The sequence below is a fragment of the Triturus cristatus genome, chromosome 4_2 (assembly GCF_964204655.1).
Source record: "Triturus cristatus chromosome 4_2, aTriCri1.1, whole genome shotgun sequence".
NCBI lineage: Eukaryota > Metazoa > Chordata > Amphibia > Caudata > Salamandridae > Triturus > Triturus cristatus.
In genome coordinates this window covers 937,335,928-937,351,192 of record NC_140586.1, presented here as the reverse complement: position 1 = coordinate 937,351,192, position 15,265 = coordinate 937,335,928, and positions in this window count along the sequence as shown.

Genomic DNA, 15,265 nt, shown 5'->3' with positions numbered 1-15,265 from the left:
CTCCACGTGACCACCTGTATGACCCTGCTCTACCCGGCCTCGGTCCCAGCGAGGCCCGACATCGAGACGCCAACCCCTGGCTCGGGGGATACCACGTGAGCCCTTCCCACTCCCGGCGGAGGGCAGTATTGATGGGACCCCCTACCGTCTCTCCACACATAGGTGTGATCACCCCACAGCTCTCTGGGGCCTGGCGCCTCTCCTGCTGGGCGTCTGGCCGCTCCCTACCCGGCCTTTCCGCCCCCTCCGGGCGCCCGGGTCCGGACATCAAAGGGCTCCCGTCCTATATCTGGGGCGACCCGACAACAGGGCAGGAGTTGTATCCTGGAGTCAAGAGCCCTGCTGATCGGATCGCGGCTGACCCTACGGAAGAAGACTCACCTTGAACCACCACTTGAGCCCTGCTGACGACGTCGCGGCTCCACCGTGCTTAAAGACCTTCACGAACCCTTGGGGCCCTGCTGACGCCGTCGCGGCCCGACCTTGTTGAACCTTACCACCCGAGCCCTGCAGACGACGTCGCGGCTCTCCACGTCCGAGCCGCTCTGAGACCAGCATCCCAGGTCTGGCGCAGAGCCCTCCCGTGCCTGGCTGGCACTAAGACTGTGCCGCTACCCTATCCTCTTGAACGGACACTGAGACTCTGACAGGATCCCTCGATCCCTCTGTAAATATTGCACGTATTTTTGCCGATAAAGAATCTAACCTCGCAACAGCTATTGAGTCCTGTGTGGTGGTGTTACTGGGCCTGGTACGATCATAGGAGAAAGACCTCCCCGAGGAGGCTTCTCAGCGGCGCTCGGCTATAACTTTGCGGTAGGAAGGTGCCGGAATAGTCTCCCCGACTACCCGGCGGGCCTCCCTCCAACATTTGGTGGCCAGCGACGGGATCCGAGCAAACGCAATTGTACAAGCAAGTAACGCAACCACTACCTGACCAAACGAGAAGAGAAAAAGGGAACCATGGATGGCCAAGAAGCAACCGTGGCCGCAACCTTCCAGTTGGAGAAACTGGAGGAATACACCCACAAGGAACTCAAACAATTCTGCAAGGACAAAGGGATCCCAACCACAGGATTGGGCACCAAGGAGGAAATGCAGAAAGCCCTGAAAGCCTGGGCAGAACCCGAGACCCCTCCACCCCGAGCCGAAGGGACCTCGGCCCGGGACGGAAACCTGCCGACCACGACCCCGACAAACGGGGAGCGAGCCATCCCAGACACCAGCCTTTCCCCCGAAGAAATACGAGAACGGGAAAGGGCCCGGACACACGAAATGGACCTTGCCCGGCTCCGGCTGGACGGTGAGCTCCTACTGGCGGAGAAAAAGATAGCCCTGGAGCAACTACGACTACAAGAAGAAATCGAGGAGAAGAAAAGGCATCGGGAGCTGGAGGAGAGACGGCTAACCCTCGAGCACGAGAGGAGCCTTAAAGAACTGGAACTAAAAGCTAAAACTGGGGAGACCAGCAACCCCGGAGCCCGGGACGCTCTGCCCCCGACCGAGCCAAAGGTTCACATCCCCAAGGATGTCGTCAAGGAGTACTATAAAAATGACGACATCCAGCAATGGTTCTGAGCGTACGAAGTCGCCATGACCTCCCATCGGGTACCCCGGAAGGATTGGGGCGCCGGCCTATGGGGGAGGTTCCTCAGCGAGGGACGGGATACCCTGATGCAACTCCCCGACGCAGTGATGACCTCGTACGACCACATGAAGGAAGCCCTACTCACACGCTACGGACTGTCGGCCGAGATGTACCGGCAATGCTTCCGGGACTGCAAGAAGATCCCCGGTACCACATGGGTCGAATACGTGGACTTCTTCAGCAGAGCGTTGGAAGGATGGATCAAAGGGAGCAAGGTCACCTCATAAAACGAACTGTTCGACCTCATTGTCTGGGAGCACCTCGCCAACAACTGCTTTGTGGAACTAAGGCAACACCTCCTGGACAGTAAACTGACCGAGCCCCGGAAGCTCGCCGCCGAAGCGGACCAATGGGTCAACACCCGGGTCCCCCGGAACCCCGTGGGGGACTACCAACGGAGCACCACGGGACCTCCCCGCCAGCGCGGCGGAGGAGGGGGTCCCACCGCAGTCGAGAATTTCCAGCTGGACCGCCCAGAAGTCCGCCACAAGGACAAGCCGGCAACCCCGCTTCCCCGACCCAGGGCCGAAGAGGGACCCCGATTGCCCGGTCTGGACCACGACCGACAGTAACCTGCTTCGGATGTCAACAGACCGGCCATTATGCAAGTGACCCGTTTGCCCCGTGAACCGATGGAACGGGACCACGGGGCCACCTCCCCGAAAAATTGCCGCCGCAGCCCTGGGGGAGGGAGAAGACGAGGAGGAGAACCACGACGACGGATCCCCCGAGTGGGAACCAGCCGCCATGTCGCTTGTATGCCTGGGCTCCCGAGAAATGGTGCCCCGCGCCACCATCCCAAGCAACACCCAGAAGTACCAACAGTGGGTCACCATCAATGGGCGACGGGCCGAGGCCCTCCGGGACACTGGGGCCAGTGTGACCGCTGTCCGATGCCATCTGGTGACCCCCGAACAGATCCTACCACATGTCCTATGCCCTGTCCGGACCGCCGACAACACCGAGAGCATGTGCCGGATGGCCCGAATCCCCTTCGAGTGGGGAGGAATGACCGGCACCCTAAAAGTGACTGTCCGCGACGACGCCCCGGTGGACTGCCTCCTGGGGAACGACCTAGAGAGCTCCCCCTGGGCCCAGGTGGAGCGCCGAGAGCATCGGGGGATGCTAGGACTACCCGAGTGGGCCTGCGCCACCACCCGGTCCATGACCGTCCAGCCAGCTGCGGCCCCGGCCCCGACGAACCGGCGGGCCCTGAACCATCCACCTCCTCCGGCCCGGAGGAACCTGACGAGGAGGCCGGACCACCCGAACTTTCTTCCAATGAGGCCGCTCCCCTCAGCGAGATCCCCGAGCTGGCCCAGTGGCGCCACGACGGGGGCCCCACCCGTGAACAATTCCAGCAGGAGCAGAAGGGCTGCCCGTCCCTCGAGGGGGCCCGACAGCAGGCGGCCGCCCAGGCTGCGGGGGACCCCTCGGGAACCCACTGGGTCTATTGGGACAATGACTTATTGTATAGCGAGCAGAAAGTCGCCGAACTGGGGGCCAGCCGGGTGCTGGTGGTCCCCCTCCGATTTCGAGAATTCCTCTTGAACCTGGCACATGACGTGCCCCTCGCCGGACATCTCGGGCGGGACAAGACTTACAGCCGCCTCGTGACCCATTTCTATTGGCCCCGAATGAGACGAGACGTGGACCAGCACTGCCGGTCCTGCCCGACCTGCCAAGCTAGCGGGAAGACTGGGGGACGAGTGAAAGCCCCCCTGCAACCATTTCCAGCCGTCCACACCCCGTTCGAACGAGTGGGAATAGACATCGTGGGGCCCCTCGACCCCCGAACCGCCCTGGGCCACCGCTTCATCCTGGTACTGGTCGACCACGCCACCCGGTACCCAGAAGCTGTCCCCCTCCGAACTGTGACCGCTCCAGTGGTGGGCCGGGCCCTGATGGGCATCTTCTCCAGGGTGGGGTTCCCCCGAGAAGTGGTGAGCGACAGGGGGACGAACTTTATCTCGAAGTACATGAGATCGCTCTGGCAACAATGTAGGGTCACCTATAAATTTACCACCCCTTACCACCCCCAGGGGAACGGACTGGTCGAACGGTTCAACCGAACCCTAAAGGGGATGATCAAGGGCCTGGAAGAGCCCCTCAGGAGGAGATGGGATGTCCTGTTGCCCTGCCTCCTGTTCGCCTACCGGGAGGTACCCCAGAAGTCCCTGGGCTTCAGCCCCTTCGAACTGTTGTATGGGCACCCCGTCCGAGGGCCCCTCAGCCTGGTCAAGGAGGGTTGGGAGGCGAACGTCCAAAGTGCCCCGGCCGACGTCTACCGGTACCTCTTGACCCTGCGGAACCAGACTCGGAAGTTCCGTGCCCTGGCAGAAGCCAACCTTGAAGCCAGCCAAGAAGATATGAAACGCTGGTATGACGAGAATGCCTCAGCCGTCGAGTTTGAGCCGGGCCAGCAAGTCTGGGTCATGTCGCCCGTGGACCCTTGCGCCCTGCAGGACAAGTGGACCGGGCCCTTCAAGATAGTTGAAAGAAAGAGCCCCGTCACGTACCTGGTCGACATGGAGTCGCCAAGGAACCCCCTCAGGGTCCTGCACGCCAACCGGCTCAAGCCCCATTTTGCCCGAACTGAACTAAGCTTACTACTGGCTACCGACGATGGGGGTGAGAGTGACTCCGAGCCCCTACCCGACCTCCTGGGGTCCTCGAGCCAAGACGGCTCCTTGGAGGGCGTCCACCTCTCTGCCACCCTGACACCAGAACAGCGCCATGATTGCCAGAAGCTACTGCAACCCTTCGCTGCCCTCTTCTCTCTCACGCCCGGGGTAACCCCCTGGTGCGTCCACGACGTGGACACGGGGGATAGCCCCCCTGTACGACACCGCGCTTATAGAGTGCCTGACCGAGTCCGGGCCTGCATAAAGACAGAGGTCGCCAAGATGCTCGCCCTCGGAGTCATCGAGCCTTCCGACAGCCCGTGGGCCAGCCCGGTAGTCTTGGTGCCGAAGGCCGCCGCCCCCGGCACGGCCCCCGAACTCAGATTCTGTGTCGACTACCGGGGCCTGAACGCAGTTACCAAGACCGATGCCCACCCTTTGCCACGAGCCGATGAGCTGATTGATCGCTTAGGGGCCGCCCGCTACCTAAGCACCTTTGATCTCACCGCTGGGTACTGGCAGATCAAGCTCACTCCCGGCGCACAAGAACGATCAGCTTTCTCTACCCCGACGGCCACTACCACTTCCGGGTGATGCCCTTCGGCATGAAGAACGCCCCAGCGACCTTTCAGAGGCTGGTAAATAAGGTCCTGGCCGGTCTCGAAGCCTTCAGCGCGGCCTACCTCGATGAGATTGCTGTCTTCAGCGACCACTGGGCCGCGCACCTCGGACACCTTGGGGAAGTCCTGGCCGCTCTCCAACGAGCCGGGCTCACAATTAAGGCCAGCAAGTGCCAGATCGGTCAAGGATCTGTGACCTATCTGGGCCACCAGGTGGGGAGTGGCCAGGTGGCCCCCCTCCGGTTAAAAGTTGACGCCATCCAGGCGTGGGAGCCCCCCGCCACCCAAACCGCTGTCCGGGCATTCCTGGGCCTCACAGGCTACTACCGACGCTTCATAAAGGATTACGGCAGCATTGTGGGCCCCCTTACGGAACTCACTTCAAAGAAACAACCCAAGGCGGTGCACTGGACGCCCCGATGCCAGACCGCGTTTGATGCCCTCAAAGCAGCCATGTGCGCTGCCCCTGTGCTACAGGCCCCCGACTACAGCAAGGAGTTTGTAGTCCAGACCGATGCCTCGGAGTACGGGGTCGGGGCAGTCCTCTCCCAGCTGGACGCCAAGGGCCTCGACCGACCGGTGGCCTTTATCAGCCGCCGACTGCTGCCGCGAGAACAGAGGTGGAGCACCATCGAGCGGGAGGCCTTCGCTGTGGTATGGGCTCTCAAGAAGCTCCGGCCCTACCTTTTCGGTACCCACTTCAGGGTCCAGACTGACCACCGGCCCTTGCGGTGGCTCATGCAAATGCGGGGCGAGAACCCCAAGCTGTTGCGCTGGTCCATCTCGTTGCAAGGGATGGACTTCACTGTTGAACACCGGCCCGGCAACGACCACGCCAATGCTGATGGCCTGTCCCGATTCTTCCGCCTCGGCGAGGAGAACCCCCAAGAAGATGGGTGACTCTCCCTGCCTTCAGCTGGGGGGGACGCGTGTGGGAGCCGGCCTCGTGGCGTGGTCCTGTTTCCCCGCGCTCAGCCGCACGAGGTCCCATGCACATCGGGGCTCCTCCATCTTGGATTGCACGTCACTCCACGTGACCACCTGTATGACCCTGCTCTACCCGGCCTTGGTCCCAGCGAGGCCCGACATCGAGACGCCAACCCCTGGCTCGGGGATACCACGTGAGCCCTTCCCACTCCCGGCGGAGGGCAGTATCGATGGGACCCCCTACCGTCTCTCCACACCTAGGTGTGATCACCCCACAGCTCTCTGGGGCCTGGCGCCTCTCCTGCTGGGCGTCTGTCCGCTCCCTACACGGCCTCTCTGCCCTCTCCGGGCGCCCGGGTCCGGACATCAAAGGGCTCCCGTCCTATATCTGGGGCGACCCGACAACAGGGCAGGAGTTGTATCCTGGAGTCAAGAGCCCTGCTGATCGGATCGCGGCTGACCCTACGGAAGAAGACTCACCTTGAACCACCACTTGAGCCCTGCTGAAGACGTCGCGGCTCCACCGTGCTTAAAGACCTTCACGAACCCTTGGGGCCCTGCTGACGCCGTCGCGGCCCGACCTTGTTGAACCTTACCACCCGAGCCCTGCAGACGACGTCGCGGCTCTCCACGTCCGAGCCTCTCTGAGACCAGCATCCCAGGTCTGGCGCAGAGCCCTCCCGTGCCTGGCTGGCACTAAGACTGTCCCGCTACCCTATCCTCTTGAACGGACACTGAGACTCTGATAGGATCCCTCGATCCCTCTGTAAATATTGCACGTATTTTTGCCGATAAAGAATCTAACCTCGCAACAGCTATTGAGTCCTGTGTGGTGGTGTTACTGGGCCTGGTACGATCATAGGAGAAAGACCTCCCCGAGGAGGCTTCTCAGCGGCGCTCGGCTATAACTTTGCGGTAGGAAGGTGCCGGAATAGTCTCCCCGACTACCCGGCGGGCCTCCCTCCAACACCTCTCTTTACTACTCTCTACTACTCACTCTCTACTATTCTCTGCTACTCTCTACTCCTCTCTACTAGTCACTCTCTACTACTCTCTCTTTACTACTCTCTACTACTCACTCTCTACTATCTACTAATCAGTCTCTACTACTCAGTCTCTACTACTCACTCTCTACTACTCACTCTCTACTACTCTCCTGTTGGAGGGAGGACCACCGGGGAGTCGGGGGGACTGCTCCAGCCACCTTCCTACCGCAAAGTTATAGCCGAGCGCCGCTTGAGAAGCCTCCTAGGAGAGGTCCTTCTCCTGAGATCGTACTAGGCCCAGTAACACCACCACACAGGACTCCGTATCAGTTGCTTATCTTGGTTCTTTATCAAAGGTAACACATTCAATATTTACAGTGGGCTCGAGGGATCCAAAAAGAGTCTCAATGTCGTTAGGGGGATAGGGTAGCGGGTCAGTCTCAGTGCCAGCCAGGTACGGGGAGGCTCTGCGCCAGACCTTGCGTGCTGGTCTCAAAGCAGCTCAGACGTGGAGAGCCGCGACGGTGTCTGCAGGGCTCGGGTGGTAGGTCCGCTTCAGTCGAGCCGCGACGAGGTCAGCTGGGCTCTGATGGTACGTTCAACAAGGTCGGGCCGCGACAGCGTCAGCAGGGCCCCAAAGGTTCGTGAAGGTCTTTAAGCACGGTGGAGCCGCGACATCGTCAGCAGGGCTCAGGGGGTGGTTTCAGGATGAGTCTTTCTCCGTAGGGTCAGCCGCGATCCGATCAGCAGGGCTCTTGACTCCGGGATACAACTGTTGTCTTGTTGCCGGGTCGCCCCAGATATAGGACTGGAGCCCTTTGATGTCCGGACCCTTGCGCCCGGGGGGGGGCAGAGAGGCCGGGTAGGGAGCGTCCAGACGCCCAGCAGGAGAGGCGCCAGGCCCCAGAGAGCTGTGGGGCGATCGCACCTAGGTGTGGAAGGACGGTTGGGGGTCCCATCGATACTGCCCTCTGCCGGGAGTGGGAAGGGTTCACGTGGTATCCCCCGGGCCAGGGGTTGGCGCCTCGATGTCGGGTCTCGCTGGGACCGAGGCCGGGTGGAGCGGGGTCACGTAGGTGGTTACGTAGAGTGACGTACAATCCAAAATGGAGGAGCCCCGAGGTGCATGGGACCTCGTGCGGCTTAGCGAGGGGGAACAGGACCACGCCACGAGGCCGGCTCCAACACGCGTCCCCCCCAGCTGAAGGCAGGGAGAGTCACCCATCTCCTTGGGGGTTCTCCTCGCCGAGGCGGAAGAATCTGGACAGGCCGTCAGCATTGGCGTGGTCGTTGCCGGGCCGGTGCTCCACGGTGAAGTCCATCCCTGTTGGAGGGAGGACCACCGGGGAGTCGGGGGGACTGCTCCGGCCACCTTCCTTCCACAAAGTTATAGCCGAGCGCCGCTGAGAAGCCTCCGAGGAGACGTCCTTCTCCTAAGATCGTACTAGGCCCAGTAACACCACCACACAGGACTCTGTATTCGTTGCTTATCTTGGTTCTTTATCAAAGGTAGCACATTCAATATTTACAGTGGGATCGAGTGATCCAAAGAGTCTCAATCTCTTTAGGGGGATAGGGTAGCGGGTCAGTCTCAGTACCAGCCAGGTACGGGGAGGCTCTGCGCCAGACCTTGCGTGCTGGCCTCAAAGTAGCTCGGACGTGGAGAGCCGCGATGGCGTCTGCAGGGCTCGGGTGGTAGTTCCGCTTGGGTCGAGCCGCGACACAGTCAGCAGGGCTCCGGTGGTAGGTCCGCTTCGGTCGAGCCGCGACGAGGTCAGCTGGGCTCTGATGGAAAGTTCAACAAGGTCGGGCCGCGACAGCGTCAGCAGGGCCCCAAAGGTTCGTGAAGGTCTTTAAGCACGGTGGAGCCGCGACGTCGTCAGCAGGGCTCAGGGGGTAGTTTCAGGATGAGTCTTTCTCCGTAGGGTCAGCCGCGATCCGATCAGCAGGGCTCTTGACTCCTGGATACAACTGTTGTCTTGTTGCCGGGTCGCCCCAGATATAGGACTGGAGCCCTTTGATATCCGGACCCTTGCGCCCGGGGGGGTGGAGAGGCCGGGTAGGGAGCGTCCAGACGCCCAGCAGGAGAGGCGCCAGGCCCCAGAGAGCTGTGGGGGCGATCGCACCTAGGTGTGGAAGGACGGTTGGGGGTCCCATCGATACTGCCCTCCGCCGGGAGTGGGAAGGGTTCACGTGGTATCCCCCGGGCCAGGGGTTGGCGCCTCGATGTCGGGCCTCGCTGGGACCGAGGCCGGGTAGAGCAGGGTCACGTAGGTGGTCACGTGGAGAGACGTATAGTCCAAAATGGAGGAGCCCCGAGGTGCATGGGACCTCGTGCGGCTTAGCAAGGGGGAACAGGACCACGCCACGAGGCCGGCTCCAACACGCGTCCCCCCCAGCTGAAGGCAGGGAGAGTCACCCATCTCCTTGGGGGTTCTCCTCGCCGAGGCGGAAGAATCTGGACAGGCCGTCAGCATTGGCGTGGTCGTTGCCGGGCCGGTGCTCCACGGTGAAGTCCATCCCTTGCAGCGAGATGGACCATCGCAACAGCTTGGGGTTCTCGCCCCGCATTTGCATTAGCCACCGCAAGGGCCGGTGGTCAGTTTGGACTCTGAAGTGGGTGCCGAAAAGGTAGGGCCGGAGCTTCTTGAGAGCCCATACCACAGCGAAGGCTTCCCGCTCGATGGTGCTCCACCTTTGTTCCCGTGGCAGCAGTCGGCGGCTGATAAAGGCCACAGGTCGGTCGAGGCCCTCGGCGTCCATCTGGGAGAGGACCGCCCCGACCCCGTACTCTGATGCATCGGTCTGCACCACAAATTCCTTGCTGTAGTCAGGGGCCTGTAGCACAGGGGCAGCACACATGGCCGCCTTGAGGGCTTCAAAAGTGGTCTGACAGCGGGGCGTCCAGTGCACCGCCTTGGGCTGTTTCTTGGAAGTGAGCTCCGTAAGGGGCCCCACAATGCTGCCATAATCTTTAATAAATCGCCGGTAGTAGCCTGTGAGGCCTAAGAAGGCCCGGACAGCGGTTTGGGTTGCGGGGGGCTCCCACGCCTGGATGGCATCGACCTTTAACTGGAGGGGCGCCACCTGGCCACTCCCCACCTGGTGGCCCAGATAGGTCACAGATCCTGGCATTTGCTGGCCTTAATGGTGAGCCCGGCCCTTTGGAGAGCGGCCAGGACTTCTCCAAGGTGTCCTAGGTGCGCGGCCCAGTGGTTGCTGAAGACGGCAATGTCGTCGAGGTAGGCCGCGCTGAAAGCTTCTAGCCCGGCCAGGACCTTGTTCACCAGCCTCTGGAAGGTCGCTGGGGCGTTCTTCATACCGAAGGGCATCACCCGAAAGTGGTAGTGCCCATCGGGGGTGGAAAAGGCGGATCGTTCCTGGGCGCCGGGAGTAAGCTTGATCTGCCAGTACCCAGCGGTGAGATCAAAGGTGCTTAGGTAGCGGGCGGCCCCTAAGCGATCGATCAGCTCGTCCGCCCGTGGCAGGGGGTGGGCATCGGTCTTGGTGACTGCGTTCAGGCCCCGGTAGTCTACACAAAATCTGAGTTCCGGGGGGGTGCCGGGGGCAGCGGCCTTCGGCACCAAGACCACCGGGCTGGCCCACGGGCTGTCGGATGGCTCTATGACTCCGAGGGCGAGCATCTTGGAGACCTCGGTCTGTATGCAGGCTCGGACTCGGTCGGGTACTCGGTAGGTGCGGTGCCGCACAGGGGGGCTGTCCCCGGTGTCCACGTCGTGGACACACCAGGGGGTCACCCCGGGCGTGAGAGAGAAGAGGGCAGCGAAGGGTTGCAGCAGCTTCCGGCAGTCATGGCGCTGTTCTGGGGTCAGGGTGGCGGAGAGGTGGACGCCCTCCAAGGAGCCGTCTTGGCCCGAGGACCCCAGGAGGTCTGGTAGGGGCTCGGAGTCGCTTTCGCCCCCCTCGTCGGTAGCCAGCAGCAGGCTTAGTTCAGTTCGGGCAAAGTGGGGCTTGAGCCGGTTGGCGTGTAGGACCCGGAGGGGGTTCCTCGGGGACTCCATGTCGACCAGGTAGGTGACGGGGCTCTTCCTCTCATCCACCTTGAAGGGCCCGGTCCACTTGTCCTGCAGGGCGCAGGGGTCCACGGATGACATGACCCAGACTTGCTGGCCCGGCTCGAACTCGATGGTCGAGGCATTTTCGTCATACCAGCGTTTCATGTCTTCTTGGCTGGCTTCGAGGTTGGCTTCTGCCAGGGCCCGGAACTTCCGAGTCTGGTTCCGCAGGGTCAGGAGGTACCGGTAGACGTCGGGGGGGGCACCTTGGACGTTCGCCTCCCAGCCCTCCTTGACCAGGCTGAGGGGCCCTCGGACGGGGTGCCCATACAATAGTTCGAAGGGGCTGAAGCCCAGGGATTTCTGTGGTACCTCTCGATAGGCGAACAGGAGGCAGGGCAGCAGGACGTCCCATCTCCTCCTCAGGGGCTCTTCCAGACCCTTGATCATTCCCTTCAGGGTTCTGTTGAACCGCTCGACCAGTCCGTTCCCCTGGGGGTGGTAAGGGGTGGTGAATTTGTAGGTGACCCCACATTGTTGCCAGAGGGATCTCATGTATTTTGAAATAAAGTTCGTACCCCTGTCGCTCACCACTTCTCGGGGGAACCCCACTCTGGAGAAGATGCCCATCAGGGCCCGGCCCACCACTGGAGCGGTCACAGTGCGGAGTGGGATGGCCTCGGGGTATCGGGTGGCGTGGTCGACCAGTACCAGGATGAAGCGGTGTCCCAGGGCGGTCCGGGGGTCGAGGGGCCCCACGATGTCGATCCCTACTCGTTCGAACGGGTGTGGACAGCTGGAAATGGTTGGAGGGGGGCCTTAACTCGACCCCCAGTCTTTCCGCTAGCCTGGCAGGTCTGGCAGGACCGGCAGTGATGGTCCACGTCTCTCCGCATTCGGGGCCAATAGAAATGGGTCACTAGGCGGCTGTAAGTTTTGTCTCGCCCGACGTGTCCGGCGAGGGGCACGTCATGCGCCAAGTTCAGGAGGAACTCTCGGAATCGGAGGGGAACCACCAATACCCGGCCGGCTCCCAGTTCGGCGACTTTCTGCTCGCTATACAATAAGTCATTGTCCCAATAGATCCAGTGGGTTCCTGTGGGGTCCCCCGAGGCCTGGGCGGCCGCTTGCTGTCGGGCCCCCTCGAGGGATGGGCAGGCCTTTTGCTCTTGCTGGAATTGTTCGCGGGTGGGGCTCCGGTCGTGGCGCCACTGGGCCATCTCGGGGATCTCGCTGAGGGAGGCGGCCCTGTCGGGAGGAAGTTCGGATGGCCCGGCCTCATCGTCAGGTTCCTCCGTGCCGGAGGAGGGTGGTAGTTCTGGGCCCGTAGGCTTGTCGGGGGCCGCGGCAGCGGCAGGTTGGGCGGTCATGGACCGGGTGGTGGCGCAGGCCCACTCGGGCAGCCCTAGCATCCCCAGATTCTCTCGGCGCTCCACCTGAGCCCAGGGGGAGCTCTCTAGGTCATTCCCCAGGAGGCAGTCCACCGGGGCGTCGCCGCGGACAGTTACTTTGAGGGTGCCTGACACTCCTCCCCACTCGAAGGGGATCCTAGCCATGCGGCACATGCTTTCGGTGTTGTCCGCGGTCCGGACAGGGCATAGGACATGCGGCAGGATTTGTTCGGGGGTCACCAGGTGGCAGCGGACAGCGGTCACACTGGCCCCAGTGTCCCGGATGTGAGAAGTTGGCCTGATATGTAGTGCTCACTATTCTAGTGATCACTGTGTATCATTCCAAACGACCCTTATTGATGATTGGTTGTAAGTCTACCTTATAGACCAGCTATCCTAGTAGCATGGACACGAGCAGTCTTAGGCTAAACTCTAGAGGGCGTGTTAAGCCAGCTGTTTTACCTCCACATTTACCCCTTGAACACCACGTGAAAGGACACCACAGAAGTTGTTATGAAAATAAAGGATATTTATTTATAACAAGACTACCCTGGCTCTTTATGAGTCAGGGAGCTAAGCACACTACAAAACTCTTACGAAAATACTTCAGTTGCACAATTTACACAAATGCCCGAGGGGCACGAGAAACCATCTACACTAACAGTGAAATGCGAATGGTTAGAGTCCGGAGTTACTGATTCCGGAGTGATCCGATCAGTGGGACTAAACGAAAAAGGAACTGGACACTTGTTGAGCGAACCTGCGATGGAGCACCGAAATGCTCGAGTTACCTAGCCCAGAGGCTGCGGCTGCGTGAAGTTCGGCAAGATGTCGGGAGTCCTCGTTGTAGTCTCAGGAGCCTGAAAGAAGAAGTTGCTGGCAGGCGACCAGTGTCGATGTTCAGCGAGATCCAAGCCTGGATCGGTGATGAAGGAAAACCTGAAAGCAGAGGGGACTCAGTTCTCAACCGCTAGCCAGCGATCGTGTGGGCACCAGGAGGGTACCGGCTGAAGTCACCTCGACCAGGTGGGTGGATGACGTCGGACTCGGCTGGTCCTCGGACCAGGAGGCGCGGCGGCGACCAGGATGGAGGGCGAGCTGTCCCACGAAGGTGTCTGCTGTTGATGATGCTGGGCCCAGGAGTGGGGTAGCAGGTCTTGGCAGTGGCAAGCCCACGTGGGGGAGTCAAGATGACGTCTGGAGTGGACCAGGAGGGTCCGGAGTACTCCTCTGTTGAAGGGGAGCAAGAGCCAATCTGGAGCAACCAGACCGGTGATGAAACTATCGGGGTGCGTCGTGAAGAGGGCCACAAGCCGGTCGGCGAGTGGTCGGACAACGCGGTGAACAGCAAGGAGCGGAAGGGCCCCCACGCAGATCCTGTGGATGCTGGGGAGATAGACTTCGGTGCTGGAGCTGCTCAGGGTTAGGGCTTCTCAAACCCTAGGTGCACTCACTCGAGGGTCCCTCGGTGGGCGTGCTAGATAAGCGTCGTGCAGGTTCTGAAGATAGCCGGTCCCGCAGGTCTCGTCACACCTACGACTCTCAGCTGGGCTGATGATGTAGGTAGAGGTCAGAGATGGCAGGGACTCGAGTCTCGTCGAGCTGGGCAGTCTTGATCCGTAGAAGAGACGTACAGCAAACCGCAAGCGCTTAGGTGGTGCCTGCTGGTGCAGGGTGGCTACTCCTTAGCCACAAGGGAGAGTCTTCAGAAAAGTCAAGAGTTCCTTTCGTGGAAAGTAGTTCAAGATTCAGAATTATCCAATTTGGGAAGGGGACTCGCTCCTACCTTTATTCTAAGAAAAGGGGCTGCCCGTGACTAGGTCCTACCTATGGGTGGGGCCAGGAGGGGGGTGGTTACACCCCTATCCTTTGTCCGGCTTCGCCCCAGCTCAGGGGCAGGGTTGCCCCCGAAACTGGTTTGAGCCGGGCTATGCACAGTGAGCACCGGGGTGCCACTTGCAATCACCTTCCTTTCAGCCCTGCCTACCTGGGATACACAAACCCTGTCTGGGATGGTGCTAACACCGCCCTCGACAGGAAACCCTTTGTCCAAGCTCCCTCCGCTGGAAGGTCTCCCAGCAGCAGGAGGTCAGACTTGTGTCTGGTGGCAGCATCCATTTTGTGATGCTGAGGCTTGAGTCAACTTCTAACCGGGGTTCAAGGTTACTTCCATGTCGTGCCCCTCTAAAAGGGGGGAATGCTAACCTCGTCGCCAGAATTGGCGAGGGGTTCATATCCCAATTCGTATGACACCTTACTCGACATGTGTGGGTGATGCGATGCCAAAGTTAGCAAATAACCGCAAGGATTATAATGCATGTTAAAGTAGTTGGCCCGCGTCACCATGGAACGGCTATTAGGACTTGGTTCCGCAAGCCGTCGACGGGCTCAGCTCGCGCCAGAGCACCGTCCCACATGATTCCCAGCACACTGCCTTCAGGATTGATAAGGCCTGCCATAGGAGTGACTGATAGGAATCCATGTGTCCATTTTAGGGTTAGGTGTAGGAATACTACACCTACAGCAACGGGTGATTACACCACTTTGCCCCAGCTGTCGTGCAGCCAGTTGTGTCAGATTTGGACGGCCATCCAAGGGTGGCATAATACATGCTGCAGCCCCTGGTAGGCCCTGGGTACACCGATGCCCTGGATACCTGTGGTATGCTGAGACAGGGACTGACAAGGCGGCCCAGTTCCAATTAGTGGATGCACCTAATGTACATGTGTGTTAATTTCGAGAGAGAACAGCTAGGCTGTGGGTCTGATTGGCAGGCCCACAGCCAGGGAAAGTCGTAAACCAATGAAGCAAAAGCAAAAAATCTGGGTGATCATAGGATTGCAGACCCTACTCTCCTACACCGGAGAGCTTCGGCCCGTTGTCCATTGATGGTGACCCACTGCTGGTACTTCTGGGTGTTGCTTGGGATGGCAGCCCGGGGCACCATTTCTCGGGGGCCCAGGCATACGAGTGACATGGCAGCTGGTTCCCACTCGGGGGACCCGTCCTCGCGGTTTTCCTCCTCTTCCTCTCCTTCCCCCAGGGCTGCGGCG